This window comes from Oreochromis aureus, linkage group 3 (assembly GCF_013358895.1).
Source record: "Oreochromis aureus strain Israel breed Guangdong linkage group 3, ZZ_aureus, whole genome shotgun sequence".
Taxonomy (NCBI): domain Eukaryota; kingdom Metazoa; phylum Chordata; class Actinopteri; order Cichliformes; family Cichlidae; genus Oreochromis; species Oreochromis aureus.
The window spans coordinates 80,937,848-80,955,961 of NC_052944.1; the positions used below are offsets into that span (position 1 = coordinate 80,937,848).

At 39.9% G+C, this 18,114-nt stretch overlaps 1 protein-coding gene across 1 annotated transcript in view; it reads left to right on the forward strand.

Moving 5' to 3' along the window:
* LOC120434398 overlaps positions 1-18,114 on the forward strand; it is a 37,264-nt gene that overhangs the window by 3,703 nt on the left and 15,447 nt on the right. The window lies entirely within an intron of this gene.

The window sequence follows — 18,114 nt, forward strand, 5'->3', positions numbered from 1 at the left end:
AAAATATAGCTAAGAATGAGTTTTTCCGGCTAATTTCAAGATCTTGTAAGGCTTATTAAACTGTCTTATTTCAAGAAATCTTGTCAAGAGAATTTTCACTTGTTCCATTGGCAGATTTTTTTCACTTATTTCAAGCAAAAATATCTTGTATTAAGTTTTTTTTTTCTTGTTTTTGGAGGGCCATTTTTTCCAGTGCAATCCTGACCCGCGACAATATGAAACAGGAAAGTACCGCCATGTAATCAATTTATTTCAACAAAGTAACTGTATTCTGAATACCACCTTTTTAAACGGTAACTGTAACGGAATACAGTTACTCATATTTTGTATTCTAAATACGTAACGATGGTACATGTATTCCGTTACTCCCCAACACTGCATACATATAACTGAAAACCAAGGCTTTTCAGTTGTACAGCAAGTTGTTTCCTCACAAGGAAAGTGAAGGAAGAAGTGGAACATTTCAAACATACAGATGTCTACTCAGCAACCTGCTAGTAGTCATGTTGCTAAATGAAGCAGCCATATTACTTAACAATATATTAGCTTCAGCAGAGACCATCAGAACTCTGTCAAATGCAACAGCCGTGGGGCAGCAGCCTGTTGCAAGACTGTGGTCAAGTGAGGCCTCCATGCGAAGTCACAGTCAAGCTAGCCGCTCACCTACAATCTTGTTGTACTTTTCTTACGCATATTATGGGTGCCAACTGGCTTAGAAACACGAGTCTTCTGGATACTGGCATTTCACTATTTTACTATTTTCACTATTTTAGTTCTCAATCCCTTTCGAGTTTCAAAATATTAGACAGATGTGGAGGTGTGTTGAAACCAGAAGGCAGGACAAAGGCCTCATATTGTCAGTGCACAACGCCCAGTACAAACACACAAACCAGGGAGGAGGCAGAGAACAAAGACAATCAGTCATGTGGCGAGGACTGAGGGACCACGATAGTTAACATCAGATTATATGTGACGAAATGCTGAGTGCTGTCTGAGCCCTGTTTATCTGAACCAGCTGACCCAGCCTTTTGTCTGAGCTGGAGTCAGTCACACAAACAGATTGAACAGGTTGTGCTCTGTGCAGCACCTGCATTTAAAACAGGTTTATGGTTGGTTTGTTCGATTCATAAGTTTAACATTAGCAGCATTGCTGTATCAATCAGTACCCCTCATTTTAGTAGACCTTTTCTTTTTTTTTTTTTGTTTTTACATTATTACATGTGTACATGTACGTATCCACGTGTATGTGTGTGCGTGTGTGTGTATCTATGTGTGTGTGGGTGGGTGTATTGTGTTTTGTACATATTGTTGTGATTTATATTCTGTTATATAATTCATATTTTGTTGTGCTTGAGAGTCACCATCTACCAGAATCAAATTCCTTGCATGTGTCTGCTCGTATACATGGCCAATAAACGCAATTCTGATTCTGATTTCAAACTATTTAAAGGACAATCATGTGTTCTTCATCAAATAAGATGCCACACATATTACTTTTGCCACTCCAAAAATAATTTCTGTCCACTAATAAGATAAAGGAGAACATCAGAAGCCTGATACCTGCAGGCCTGACAGCAGGAGGTATTTCACAGTGTTTACACTGTAATCTGCCTTTGGTAGCTTTTTGGCAGCACCTGTGACATTCAGCAGTCACCTCATTGTTCTGACACACAAAACAACAGTTTCTACTACACTACACACTAACTACACTTCAAACACACTAAATGTCACAAATCTCTCACATCTCAAACCCTTGCTCTTTCTCTTTTTTTTGCTCTCTCACTGCCGTCACTCTTCCCAAACACCCAAATGCCATGTTGCCACATCATTTTTTGATTTGTAGACATTTTGCCACTAACAGGTAGGAGGTGTTTTTTGTTTTGTTTTGTTTTTCTCTCTTTTTTTTTTAGGGTCATAAACAGAAAGTGCTTTCAAGCGCGATCTATCAACTCAATTTAAAAACTGGTATATAGTTTGAAGTCCTCACTTTTAACACAAATGTTGACATTCAGGGTTTTCTTGGGTTGATGTAGCAACTTGCAGTTCCTGGTAAGCTGTAGACAGCTTCAACCGTCTGTGTGTTGAAAAATAGTAACGCATCCACATTTTCTTGTTAATGACAGTAACGATATTGTAACAACAGAAATAGTAATCTGTTGGATTACTAGTTACTGAAAAAGGAACGGCATTATTCCCATCGCTGCTGATTACTGTGATGGTTCTAGAGACTGTTGCAGTCATGTGTATAAGGCTAGACTGCTGGATTGGTTTTAGCTGTTATATTTTAATGATGTGGGCATTTTTACTGTAAATAAATCAAATGTTCTTAACTGCTGAGCTGAGGTTTTATAACTCCTTCATTGTTTTACACTTACATCATCTGCTTCCACCCAATCACAATCAGCAGCATGGAGCACGTGTTGGGTGGATGAACCTCCACCCTGTCTGATCAGAGTTTGTACACACACTGCCTTCTGCTGAACTCATATCTTTGTTTAACCTTTAAAGTCTGACAGTTTCTGAGGGAGAGTGAATCTCCTGCTTCAGTTTAAACACATCACTCATATATTAGCAGCAGGAAGATTAATCATCTAAACTTCAGTGTGTGAGGATTTTGTCTGTTTTTATAAACACTACACACATCTGTTAAATGTGCTAAAATGTGTTTTTAAATCATTTTATGTAAATCTTATTCTGGTTTCATTGGCATTTATCTCTTTGTTCTCTGTGACCATCAGAGTGAAATGAAAATCAGCCTCAGACCATCTGCTGGTTTATAACTAAAACTATTTTCCACACAGAAGTAAAGCCTAAGAGACACCATCAGTTTACCTACAACATTTATTTAAATAAGAAGAGATCTGTCAGTGTGACTCACATCACAGCCTGTGTATGATTACAAAAAAAACTACACATCACAAAAAAAACAGGGAAAGACAAAAACTCAAACATGTGAGTAAGTTTAAAGGAAGCAAAAAAAAAAAAACCTTCACAATATCTACAAATATACATTTTTACATTTATTTAAACAAGAAGAGATCTGTCAGTGTGACTCACAGCACTTTTTTTTAAACCTGCTATAAATAAACGTTACAATATCTACAAAATTTAAATTTTTTAATATTTCCTGCAGCCGATGTTACGTAGACGACATTGGGAAATGTCAGATTGTCATTAGAATAAAATCATGCAAATAAACACTAAATCCAGAACAAAACCAATCTAAAAGATAGTTACAACTGTGTGACATGCATATTTTATGTGTATAGATTGTTTTGTTACAGTCTTACCCTATCATAATCACTCCTTTCTTTTGCCTCTGACAAAACACGGACCAAACAGGTCCAAAGTAGTGTACTCGAAAGCGGCTGCTGGTGTAGTGCGTACGGGAGGAGGATCACTCATCACCTGAGTGTATAGCTTGGCCCTGCACTTTCTGCAGCGTATGCATGAATCGATCACCTTCTGTACAATCCTGGAACCTTGAACTACCCAGCCCCTCTTCCTCATCTGAAGAAGGGTGGCAGAAACACCTTCATGGTTGACAGGATGGGCGTCCTCCAGCGAGGAGAGAGCTTAACCGACACTTGCAGGGGATCAGTGGGACTCCGGACCGCTCCTCCTCAACGGATTGAATCCGGCCATAGCACATCAAGAGCCCCATGTTTTGTCCTTGTGCACAACCAGGCGGTTGAGCATCGTTGTAGGGAAAGTCACACCTGCTTGGGCGCCGAGGCATAAGTCCAGAACTGAAATGAAATGAAGTACAGACAGGAAGGAATAGACTGAGATTCTAACATGAGTTCTGTAATATGAGAGTTGTAGCTTGTCAGGATCCAAGCGGCCAGGAACACACAGGCACAAATGTAATCTTCAAAAAAATGGGTTTTATTATACCCCAAAAAGGACAAGATGATTACAAAAATTCAAAATAACAAAAATAAACTTTTTTAAGAACCAAGTGGGCCCATAAAAGAGGTTAACTTAACAGAACTTTACTCAAAAGTCACTTAACAAAAACATAACTCAACAAACTGACCTGCCCAAATGAGAAACAGCTCCGGTTATATAGCAAATGAATAAACCATTATATACACCAAAGGTGAAAACTAAAGAGATAACAGCTAACCATCATTCAAGAAGAACCCCATTCCCCCTGCATGATCACAATAGATGGTCCAGTCCACTTTATTGGCTTCTGCATTTAAACCAGCTCCACCCACAGCCTCCTCTTTCAGCCAAACCAGGAAGGACTGGAGCGGAGGTCAGGTAACTCAGAAAGAGTAGAAATATAATCAATATAACATACCTATATAAAACAACAAACAATGCAAAGCAGAGTCTCTGCCACCATTTGGGCTATAGCTTAGTGCTGTCATGCATTACAGGTAAACTCAAAATAACAAATTAGTTAACTTATGATCACAGAAGCTTTAGAGTATAACGTAAACATATTTGCCAGGATTTATACATCGGGGAAACCAAACAACCTCTGGTGAAGCGGATGGCACAACACAGAAGAGCAACCTCATCAGGCCAGGACTCTGCAGTCTATTTACACCTACAGGCCAGTGGACACTCTTTCAACGATGAGGATGTACACATCCTGGACAGGGAGGAACGCTGGTTTGAGCGCCGAGTCAAGGAGGCCATTTACGTGAAAAGGAAAGACCATCTCTGAATCGAGGAGGGGCCTAAGGGTACATCTTTCGCCATCTTACAATGCTGTGATTGCAGCCATTCCCCAACTCTCTGTGAATGGTACTCATGGCCATTGATCAGTGTTCTTTGATCAGTGGGTTTTGGTCAGTGATTGTTGATCAATGGTCATGGGAATTTGCATAATTATGATTAAGGAACTGACCTCACAGCCCATTGTTCCTTCAGTGGGCTGGTTTCAGTCATTATGCAAATGTACTGTTTATAAGGTTTGGGGAAACCTGCAGTCAGCTGAGACTGAAGAAGTCACTTGGATGAGTGACGAAACGTTTCTCCCACAAAACGCTACGTCCAGATGAACAGATTCAACTTTTGGAGGTAAACATAAGACAAGAGACCAAATGAATATTACCTAAGTATCTCAATTGTGTGGTTGCATGCAGCCATCACATAGCTGAATTCACCGACTGCATAGAGGCAGGGTAGACCCTGGACAGGTCACCGCCCTGAGAGAGAGACTGAGTCACAGAGAGCGAGAAAACCCAAAGTGAGTGAGGCCACACAGACTTCCATGTTAAAATAAATGAACATGTTTGCATCACACTACAAAAAAACAAGACAAACAAACTTTCTCTGGTCCCATTCGCTACTACCCCCCTTCATAACAACTGTACAGTGTGTAATTATTATTATATTATTATTTCTTATATAGTCCACCTGTTTAAATTGTATTAAAGCTTAAAGTTTGCATTATTATTTTCTGTACTCTGACCTCTGGACTGTTTTCTGGGGGGATGTTGATTAACAGGTATGACAGTCTGTATGAAGCTCCTGTACCATCTTTTGATGCAGCTTGATAATCGAGCTAACTAGCTTTAGCTGATAACTCACTCGTGGTCACTATGGTCACCCTCCACCAGTCACAAATATCCTGAACTCGTCTCGTCTGCTCTCTGTTCAAATCAGCCTCTAGTTCAGAGTGAATCAGTGCAGGACGAGTAACATCATTTCAGTTTGTTCACAGCAGCTTCAGAGCAGATTTCCACTCTGTGAACGATCCTCCATCCATGTGACAGGAAGAGACTCAAATCTCAGGTTCATCTCTGCTGCAGGGAGGCGGTCTCAGTGAGCACCTCGACAGTCAGGGTTTATTGGACTGACTGAAGCTGCATGAGTAAAATCAATGAATCTTTACTTCATTAACTGGTTCAACATGTCAAACAGCACTGACAGGGGATTTCTAAGAATCGCCCCACAGTTCCTCAGCTGAGACACCTGAGTAAGAAAACACAAACACTGCAGTTGTCTTTACTTGCGAGGGCAGTCATAGAGCACTCGTACTTGCAAGAGGCACTCACGGACTCGCGCTCTGTCACTGTCTGCGTTCTTTATTCATACAAGCTGGTTACACGTGTGTACAAAGATAACAAAAACTCGGAGCTGAGGTTTCCCTTTTCTACGTCTGTATGTTCTCAGAAAAGAGGAAGCTCTTAGTTGCTAAAATACGTTTATCATCACAAAAGTTATTAGGTTATAGGTCACGTAGACATGTGGTTTGCTTAGTGATCCATAAAAGGGCACATTTCATGTAACTGATCACATTATGTACAATTTTCTTTTAACAAGCACTAAAAAAAGCTTTTACAGGATAACAAAATTAAAAAAAAAAAAAAGAATTAACCACCGTAGTTTTTCCTTTGCAGAGAGATTTCTTCATATTCGTGCAGTAGCGGTTTTAGATACGGGCGACACGGGCGGTTGCCCGGGGCGGCATCGTGGTGGGGGGCGGCATCACGGGCATCAACAAAAAAAAAAGAAAAGAAAAAATGCTGCCCCGACATCAGCCAGCGCATATTAGGGATGACATACCGCCCATTTGCTGGGAGTAAGGGCACCCTCCGTTTGCGAGGTGCGCCTGCTGCTTGCGGCACAGGGAGGAGAGGGCGGGGCGGCGGGGGATTCTCTGTGGCTGGAGCAGCGTCTAATAACTGTCAAGGTTCAAATGTTGAGAGAGGAATCCATAAATAAGCACTGATCCAGGCGTGTGCAATTAGACGGCATTTTAATGAACACATGTGTGAGTCCGACCGCTGTGCAGATTTCAGCATCGAACTAAACTTACAATAATTAGACAAAGGCTTTATAGAGGTGAGAATTGTACCACCCCCTCTTCTGTTGTTAGGCAGATTTATACAGCATACGTCACTCCAAAACCACAATGACTCTTAACATAGTCTAAAACAGAACATCTTCTTCGGGTCGACGCCAGGCGCTTCCTGTCAGCCCGCCTTCGCTGTCGCTTATCTTCGGGGACATCAGGTCCACGTTCTGCACAAAATGTCACTCATGCACAACTTTGCAGTCGCAAGCAAGACATAATTCAACTCTTACCTACTCGAAGGACTCTATCTAATATGTGTGTGCGTGCACGTGCGGGGGCGCGTGCATGCTGTGTACTGCGTACGTGTCATGACCTCTCTCACTATTTGTGTCTGTATGTGTATGTCACGTCTGTCTGTGCGTGCAGAGTTTGCATCTGCTTTCTGAACCTTAGTTGACCTCAACTTAGGCAACCAGGCTAAGACCATCCTGTGTGTAATGATCTTAACTTCTAGGTAAAATGTATAAAGCAACTGTTTCAATCTAATCCACCTACTTAAAGCTTAAATCAAAGATAAATGCAAAATAAACACCCTGCTCTTAGCTTGCACTCACTCTGCTTTCGGTTTCACTTCTGCAAAAGCATGTAACTTCAAAAACATGTACTTCCTGTCTTATTTTGGCACAGAGTGTATTTCCTGTCCCTGCAGTTTACACAGAAACATTTAAAATTATAGATTCAACTCCACGGTTTGAAGTGGTTCTTCTTGGACCTGTAATAAAGACTAATATAATACCAATATATTTGAACATCTGAATGCATCTGAATGCAACATCACTCTCAATCATGAAATGTTAATGATGATTATAAAAATAGCAGCAAATAATAGCAGCAAAACATTCCTACTCCTCTCAATCCCCTCTCTCGACCTCTGGCACACCAGAGGTCGCCATACATTATGTTGGGTCACTCCTCGGCCCATTCAGCTGCTTCCCTGTCCACCCCTGACGTCATGGACATTAGGATCACTGTTCTTAGCTCTGACCCTCTCTAGTTCTCTTTATTCAAACCTGATTCAACCTAATATTACTCAAAACATGAACCTAATTTCGTATTTGGTTTTTGACTTTTATTTTTATACCTCATTCAACCGTACTCAGCATTGTAAAACTCTAAAAAGCACTGCCTTTAAGAGGATCAAAGGAAGCACGTCTCTGCATGTGCTTCCTCTTGCTCCTTATCTGATCATCAACATCCTGTGCACAAAACTGTCACTGCTGCAAGGGCCTCTCATCTAAAGTCACCTATCACAAGAAAATGTATCAAGACAATCATTAAAAAACAACCACTTTAATCACTAAGTGTAAGCACATAGTTAATTGCTCCTAGATAAACTTCATCATAGCTAAAAGCTGAACTCTAACTGTATTTTGGAACTCACATTTCCTGCGTTATACCCTGTTTTAATATATCATTTTATTTCATTTTTGCTGCTCTTAATGTAATGATACATTCTAATTTATACTTTATCAGACTCAACCAAAATATATAAGCTTTTTCCCTTTGCTTCTGTTTTTAAACAAAAACTTGGTCACTTCAACAAGCATTTGTTATTCTGTACCTGCATTTTATGTAATAAGACTAATTTAGAGCTGCATGTGTTATCCCAATATTTTACATGTCACACAGTTTAGTTACAACCAAACTCCTATTCAGTTCCTCTTTCTGTCATTTGTTATTGGGCCAACTCAAATTCAGTTAAAAGCTAAATGAATTTCAGGCCCTAGGCCTCACCTATGTTTAAACCATATGTGTTTGTAAGCGTGAATGCTGTTTATCCTTCTGTTGCTCCAAGTCCCCTACACTATATCGACTGAGACATAACGCTCATCGAAGCTTATGACCTTAACTGGACCGAACATCAACTCTGTTAATGAGCACGATTGCAATGTGTAAGAAAAAATCCTTTCTACATATATAATCTCCAATATTATTCATTTGAGTCAGCGAGACTTTTAACATCCTCATAAAAGCTCTCCTCTACCCTAGAAATAAATCTATTTACTATCTGTTTCTAAAGCCTACATTATAACAACTTATTTTAAAAATCAAAAAGAGATCCCACATTTTCTACTCGTAAAATCTTTACTATTTTTCCCCATTATTATTATTCCCACAGTTCCCCTTTACGTTTGGTGTACAACTTCTTATCAACACCAGCAATTTATCTTCTAAACAGAATTCAGTTCCTTTTACTCCTTTTTTTAGAATTAACAATCTCTGCCTCAGTTTTACCATATTGAAATTATCAAACAACCCCAATCGTTATAAAATCATACTAAAACCCATTTCAAATTAAATCTTAAACCCCTCTCTTTTTTGACACATCTCATGTGGCAAAAAACTCAAAATGCTTCACCCAAGCTTAGGAAATCAAAAGGAAAAAAGGTTAGTCATATCATATCATTTCTCAGAACACTTCAGCCATCCTCCTCTCCGGTATTTTGCTCCAGCCCTGAAAACCTGTGTTTAAGGAATAAGATCAATTTAATTATTATGTCAAATCTTCTCCAAATCGTTGCTCCATGCAAAGTCTGGATCCTTGGAACTTCCTGGAAACAAAACCTTTACTCAACTCTCCCCCTATATGATCCAGTCTGTGTCATGACAAAAAATAAACTTAAACAGAACAGTTATTAATCATGTATCACCTCAGTTAATGGTAACTTGAATTACATCAAACAATGTTTCCCTTTTAGCATTTTATAATGTAATAATATGGTCTAACCCAAATCAATAAAACAGAAATTCACTCAAGGGAACATCAGCATCCCCAGATTTAAGTCTCCCACTTGTCCTGCTTATGGCAAAAGCAAAACAAAGCATCCCCTTTCTTTTCCTCACATGATAAATTTGTCCACATTTATTCATTCCCACCTTAGTCCAGTCACTCACATTCACTCACATGCATTCACACATGATATTTTTTGCTGATCTGCAGCCTTCTGCGCACGTCATCAGATGCTCCACATCAGCAAAATGAGCTCAATCATTTGTTTTATTTCGTTTTCCTTTTTAGGAAAATAGTTCTCTATACTTTTGACTGGATTGACTCGCTGCAATCATTTTTAGACAGGGACTCGCCGCCACTCAGTCTCTGATTGTAATCAATTATAATCTGTAAAGCCCACCTGATTTTCGTACTTGGTAATTTTGTCAGCGCCGTCAGTTCACTCTCTTCCAGGCCTGCTTAGAACAAAATGAAAAAGAGAGCTGATTATTAGCTCATCAAAGTACAAAACAAAATCACCTGACAGGTTTTTCCTAAGTGCACTGTTACAAAAACTATGGGCCCTTTTAGACATGTCCATGTTTATCAAAACTCCCTCTATTAAAATGAAAAACAACAGCCCCAAAAAATCTTAAACAATCTTAAATTTCACCCATTCAACGCACTGAAAACCTCGTCAAAAGATCAAAGACCGTTTGCACAATGTCACCCTTCCTCCCTTTGCCATGTGTTCATTCAGCATAAGATCTAAACCGATTTCAACAACGTACCATCACTAAATTATAAATTTCCTGTCCAAATCTGCACCTCTGGACAGACCTGACCACCGTAATCAAATATCCTGATACTTTACCAGTATATATTTCGCCAAATACTCTTCAACAGCCACCGCTCTCTTGAACTGAAAGCCTCCGACACACACGCACACAGGAAGTGTCTCTGCTCCAGCTAATTTGCATACTGAGTCATAGCTCAACAGCCAACTTGACAAGAGAAATACATGTTTAAACCTTATCACATTATTGAATTATTTTCATTTTCTTTCTATACTAATCACTGGTTTTGATCACTCAGTACGAGAGCACTCCTGAGTCACTCTTATAAACACTAATCACTTTTCTTTTGTTTTTTTCCATAACTCACTCCCTTGTCATACAGCTTCGTTTGAGTTATTCCACAACAACTCTATTTTATCCAAGTGTGTTTTAAGTGTATTTTCTTCAACATTCACACCATTTTAACCCTCATGAAATTAGCAGGCTGATTTAATTACATATATTTGTGTTCTTAGCCAAGTTTTAATCACTATCTATGCATTACTCTTCATGAGCTTATCTCTGTAAGGTTAGTGCATTTTCTGTTTGTATGTGTGATTTTTTATAAATGTTTCTTTATGATCTTTGTGATCTTGTAAATGTTTCTTTTGCAGTGTTTCAAACTCCTTTTGACAGGGTGTGTTTTCTCTCTGGCTCATCACTGGTCATTGTTAATGACATTTCCCCTCCGCCTGTGCCCAGTGGCCTTACCTGTTAAATCCCGTCTCCTCCAGTGACTCCAAGGTCACTCCAGGACTTAGGTTCAAGCAATCGTGACTGCGCCTTGCCTTAGGTTGTCCCAGGGTTTCGAGGTGGGATCTTACCCGTCATGGGCTGTCCAGCCTTCCATGCCCGCCTACTACAGGGGCCAACTGGGCAAGGGTGTTATCAGGTCTAGGGACACACTGGTTCTGGAAATTAAAGGAGTGTAAACTGCTTTCTTTATTAAACTTTCCAACAATAATTTCACATGTAACAGTTTGTGTATGTGCGTTTTCAATTCATTAATGTAATTGTTAGTTCATGTATTTATTTCTCTCGGTCTGTCTCTTTTCTAAACCCTGTAATTAATATAATTTTATTACTTTATTACTTTTTCTTAAAACATGCATTCGCTTCATCTTCTTAGAATTTAACTCTGTCTATTTCTCTGGGTGCTCCCCTGACCTCATCAGTCACACACACACCTTCCTCTCACACACACAGCAGCACAGTATTTCCTGTTTCTCTTTCCTGTTTCTACAGATTAATCAAACACTTGTTTTTTCATATTTACAGTCTACAAACCCTCTTTAGTTTTACTAAGTCTTGGTCTAAAAACAATACACCCTCATTTCATACACACTTTTAAATAGAGCTCTTTCAAACATAAAAATAAACTCAACCTCTCATACCATCACTCATGCATTTCTTGAATTACAAGCACTTTCAAACTTTAAAACATCCTACTTTACATCACAAAAGAAATATATTTCATACCCACTTTTAAATGTTCTAACCTCTTTCAGACGCCATGACTCGTCTCACACACACTGCCCTTTCTCTCAAACTTCTCCCTTTTTCACTCACTCAGACAAATCATGCAGAGACATTCAAATCAAATACTGACAGCATTCACACGGTTAAAATCACTCAAAATACGCTTTCATACGAGTATCTTGGACATGCCTTCCATAATCAGAAAGAGCAAGTCAAAAAGAAAAAAAAAGAAGTTGAAACCTCTCATCATTCTCACAGCTTCTCACCACACACACAGCATTTATGGCTCAAGATATATACATCTATCAAAATTCAGTCAATTACTATACATCCACACTAATATATTCAAACTGTATTTATACTCTCGTGATAAGCAACACCAGCCTCTTAAATACAGGCATTTAGCAATATTGGCAAACAATAGTCATAAAGCTCAATACTCTCGAAACTGAAACCACCCTCTCTGCGCGTCACCGCTCCTCATTTGCATTTACACACACCATCAGTGCACATCCGGCTGTGCATTGCTGACACAGAGACTGATCTTACTCATAGATCTCATATTTTATATTACACAGAGACGTCTTTATATTTACAACTGCACAGATTCTTTAGGCCTCTTAGCGCCTACAAATTTCGATAAATTTACCATAACCGACTCGAACGGGCAAACCCCAGGTTTTTTGCGACCAATTCACCAGACCAGACTCGAACTGCTCTTTTCCAGATTTTCTAAACCTAACTTAATTTACAGGTAGCCAAAAAAGCGCAAGAATAGGGGACTTGAACCCCTAGCAATTTTGGAGGTTCCCAAGTTCTCCCCCGCTGTCGACGGTACTATCCCTACTCAGCGGTAGGTCGAGGGTCAGCGTCCTGCCCAAGCGCAAGCGTTACCAAGGAGAAAAGTGCGCTTCTTAACAGACGCCGCTGTCGTCCTAGAAAAATTTACAATAATTTGAAACAACAATCTAAGCCCAAAACAGGATTAAGATTGAGGCAGATCTACCTTTGTGGACATAGGGGACTTGAACCCACGAGATGACCATCACAAGATAGACCCAATGTCCAGCGGGACTTGAACCCACAGAAATGACCAATTTCCCTACGTTCTACGTGAGACTTGAACTCACTTTAACTCTTTTCCTTTCCTTTGGGACTTGAACCCAGTACTTTTACTTATCACTTATCATTACTTCAACCAGCATGCTCATGAAATTCCCATCAAACTCAAAACCACAATCACAACAGACCTTCACCAGTAATTTCAGTGAGTAGACTTTTAATTTGACATGCCCAATGTGACACCTTTTGGAAATATATTTCAACAGGCAGTGTCTTACCTTTAAATGCCCCGGGGAATACCTGCTCACTTTCACCACTGATTACCGTCTGCCCGTCCAATTACCACGGACCCCGGATCTCTCAAAATTCCTCCCTCTCTCTCACCGGACGATGCCCCCAAATGTTAAGGTTCAAATGTTGAGAGAGGAATCCAAAATAACCACAGATCCGGTCCGGTGTGCAATTAGACGGCATTTTAATGAATACACATATGCGGAGCCAATACTGTTCAGATTCAGTATTGGACTGACTACAATCGTCAGCACAAAGACTTTTATAGGGTTGGCAGTCTTCCTGTTACCAGGCAGAGTTAAACAAAGCATACGTCACTCCAAAACCACAATGACTCTTAACATAGTCTAAAACAGAACATCTTCTTCGGGTCGACGCCAAGCGCTTCCTCTCAGCTGTCTTCGCTGTCGCTTATCTTCTGGGACATCTGGTCCACGTTCTGCACAAAATGTCACTCATGCACAACTTTGCAGTCATAAACTCTTACCTACTAAATGAGTCTATCTGTGTGTGCGCGTACGTGCGAGGGCGTGCATGCATGCTGTGTACTGCGTGCGTGTCATGACCTCTCTAACTATATGTGTCTGTATGTGTATGTCACGTCTGTCTGTGCGTGCAGAGTTTGCATCTGCTCTCTGCACCTTAGTTGACCTCAACTTAGGCAACCAGGCTAAAGCCATCCTGTGTGTACTGATCTTGACTTATATGTAAAATATATAAACAACTGTTTCAATCTAATCCACCTACTTAAAGCTTAATCCGCAATAAATGCATAATAAACACCCTGCTCTTTGGCTTGCACTCACTCTGCTTTCAGTTTCACTTCTGCAAAACATGTAACTTCAAAACATATAACTTCCTGTCTTCTTTTAGCACAGAGTTACTCTTTCACCCTGCAGTCTGCATAAACATTAAAATTATAAATTCAAAAGCATTTCGGTTATAGATTCAACTCCACAGTTTAAAGTGGTTCTCCTTGGACTTGTAATAAAGACTAATATAATACCAATATATTTGAACATCTGAATGCATCTGAATGCAACATCACTCTCAATCATGAAATGGTAATGATGATTATACTAATAGCAGCAAATAATAGCAGGAAATATTTCTATTCTCAATAAGTATAATATCTAATATGAAAGGACATGAAGAGAGATGAACAACACACAGTTTATTTTTTCAATACGACGTCACAATGACACCACAAAGTGTCACAAAATCACACACTGCATGAAAAAATCTTAAAATCTGAAGTTTTTACAGGTTATAGAAGCCAAAGATTTCCAGTTCTGCTCCAATCATGTGGGTAAAGATAATAAATACAAAGGTCAAAGGTCATGAACACTTTCTTTGTTTGAGCTTTTTAAAATATTATTTTTTCAGAGCAACATTATGTGACTTCACACTGACACAAAGATTAATATACTGCACTAGATTTACATATTAACACTGCTGACATCATCACATGATCTATAAAACCTGATGATGTCATCAGGCTGACATCAGCATGATGTCACAAACACATGATAAAACATGTTTTAGTAGAGCCCTCTTGTTCTCTCCTGTAGTCTGAGTGTAGCCAGACTACAGGAGACTACTGGTTCCAGTGTCTGGCAGCCTCGCCTCTGTCAGTGCGCCCCAGGGCGGCTGTGGCTACAATGTAGCTGCCATCACCGGTGTGTGAATGTGTGTGTGAATGGGTGGATGTCTGGATATGTAAAGCGCTTTGGGGTCCTTAGGGACTAGTAAAGTGCTATACAAGTACAGGCCATTTATCATTGTTTGCAGCACAACCTCACATGTCTGAATTTACAGTGATTTTTTGATTTTGACATATTGATCTAAAATCAGACAAAAAACATAAAATCTGTCTAGAAAAAGTTATATTTCTTACAGTAACAACCACAAACATGTTTAACGAATCATTTTCATAACTTGAAATGCAAATATTGTCACATGCAACAGAGCGGACTCAGGTGCAGACTTAAATTCACAGTTCAATGCAGGTCTTTATTTACACAAACACCAGGTGTGATATATATACATGTGGGGGAAATCCGGGGTTCCAAGGGTCCAAAAGGGAGGTTGGAGAAAGGGAATGGTTCTCTCTCACCCGTGCTCCACCTCACGGTTCCACAAACCAACTCAGTCACGTCCCAAACGGCAGATTACAAAGGTCCGGGGAAACTGTTTACAGGAGAGGGTAGTTACAACGAGGAAACAGACTCACAAAGAAAACGTTCATGAAAGCTTGAGTCTTAACACTAACGTGTCTCGCACAATCATCCAGCACTGAGAGAATCTGAGCACCGGCCTTAAATGGCAAAGAAACAACAGCAGAGTTATTGGAGACAGGTGCGTGGGCCAAAAGCAGAAGCCCACAGTGAGCCTGCCCAGGCAGAATGACGAGTGGGAGAGAGCAGCAAAACAATAAACATATGTAGCCTTTGGGGCCGGATGGGTAGACACAGGGACCAAGACAAATATAAACTTTAAGTTTTAAAAGCCTATGCACAAGTTTTTCAAAGTTAAATGCAGCCATTTACCTAAAAATAAAGCCAAGGCGTTTTTTTATAATCTTTTCAAACTATTTACTGAACAATCAGCTGTTCTGCATCAAATAAGATGTCACACAAATTATTTGTGCCACTCCAGGTCTGACAGCAACTGCAGCGTGTATCTTACTTTGTGCTTCAAACGTGTCAGTCGCGCTACTTGGTTGCGCGAATCAGGCAGAAAAGCGTTTTTGCGACGCAAATCTGCTTCTGAAGTTTCACGCTACCCCCAGTCGCGTGAAACTTCAGAAGCAGATTTCTATTGACTTTACATGCAAACCTGAAGCTCTGGTCGCATCTATTGCTTTCTGTGTGAACGCGCCGTCACTCCTCCTGTTTTCCACCTGGAGACAGTGTTTACACTGTAATCTGCCTTTGGTGGCTTTGTGGCAGAAACTGTGACATTCAGCAGTCGTCTTATTGTTCTGACACACAACACAAAACTATCCACTACACTACACACTAACTACACTTTAACTACACACTCCAAACATGCTAAACATCACAAATCAGCAAAGTCCTTCTAGAAGCAGAAGAATTCTGCCAAGATGGCAGAAACTGTATATTTCGGGCTGTACAGAGAGACATATCTGTGTTGAGGATCCACCAACATCTACCCTCACACAAAGTGGAGCATGTACCATCTGGGCAGCTTTCTGTCTCCTTATGCATGCCGCAGCCTTGGCCTCTCCAACGAATTTCAGGTCCACCATTTCCATCACGATGTGCTCTTGAAGAAATACCTCTTTCACAGTTTCTCGGCAGTAATCTATTGAGCAAATGTGCTCACATAAACTGAAGCCTAGTCCGCTCCGCTGAGCCAGCAACTGGTATTGCTGAGATTCCCCCAGCTCACATCTGACATTGTGAGATCTCCCCCATGTTTTCCTCTGACACACACATACTGCAGATGACAGGCCAGACAAACATCGATCGGTTTGAATGCCTCCTCATCATGTGAGCCTTGAAGTTTTTTGTAAGAAGACTAAGGCTACAGTGAGGGCGTTTCATTTTCATGGACCTTCCATAAGTCGCAGTTTGATTTAGCACAGAGGGCAGAACACATGAATGTTCTACCCAAGATTCAGAAAATAGTTTACATACTAGAGACAAGACATCAGAAGGGAGACGGGGCTCCTCTTAGAGTTCAGTGGGGAGCAGTCCTGATAGGCATGACTTGGCATTGAAGAATGCTGACAAGACAATAAATGCATTTTCATATCCCCACGCAGTATGATTGTCATGTTACAGAGAGGTCAGGGAAAGTGTCCTGTCGTCCTACACGGCAGCTGGCATATCATTTTGTGTGTAAGAGAGAAAAAAAAACAGATGTAATTTAAAAGTAGGTTTATAGAATGCAATCAGTTTATCTTACAATCACATTGTACATATTGACAAAAATATCCAAGCCATGCTCAATAATGAAAGCAAAATGGTGTGGATCACAAGAGCTGTCAGGAAATGTGGTGAACTGGAAATAAAAATATATTTAATAAAAACACATTTGTTTTTCTCTTGCTGATGAATGCACTGAACTGTACAACGTGAATAGCAACTTCGAGTCAACAAAGAGCAGAAGTGCTGAAAAGAAGCGCATATTTATAACTATAAGTAATTTTAATACCAACATAACTTTGAAAGGCAAATCATTTTTAATGTGTCCATTTATATGCTCCTCAATCTTTGCCCTGACAGTAGGGCTGAGAGTGGGGCCCAGAAGGCAGTGAAACAGCCAACACGTGGTGCATTCCTGCAATTCTGGCTTAGTGGCAGAATTCCAATTTGATATGTGCATTTACAAGAGAGAAAAACAGATAAACACCATATACACATTTAAGTTCAGGTTTTAGCAGAAATAAGACGTTACAGTTAGCATGTAAGGGTTTGGGAGAAACTTCATTACAAAAACAGAATTTACAAGACACATTTATTTGTGACTTACTATTGACATATAACAGACAATTTAACAAAGACAAACTAAAATCTGGGCAATAAAAAGGCAGTAGAGAATATTATTATTTATAAATATATAAATCTCTTTGTGACAAACTTTACAATGTTGATGCAGGTGGAATGAAAGACATGAATAAAGGGGACAAATGTAATGACCCTGATTTTAAAATGTAGGGAGCACAAAGTACAGATACTCAAGCTAAAATGTATGAAGTAGAAGGTAGGCACAAAAAATACAGCAGGAAATGCAAAATGTGGTTTTGATACTATTTGTTGTATCAAAACCACGTGTTTCCAGCTACTGTGGAGATCACAATATGGCGCTCCACAGTAGCTGCAGCCAGACCCTTCTTGCTCTGAAGGACCATCAACATCTGTAGTTATTTCCCTCTGTGTGTATATGAA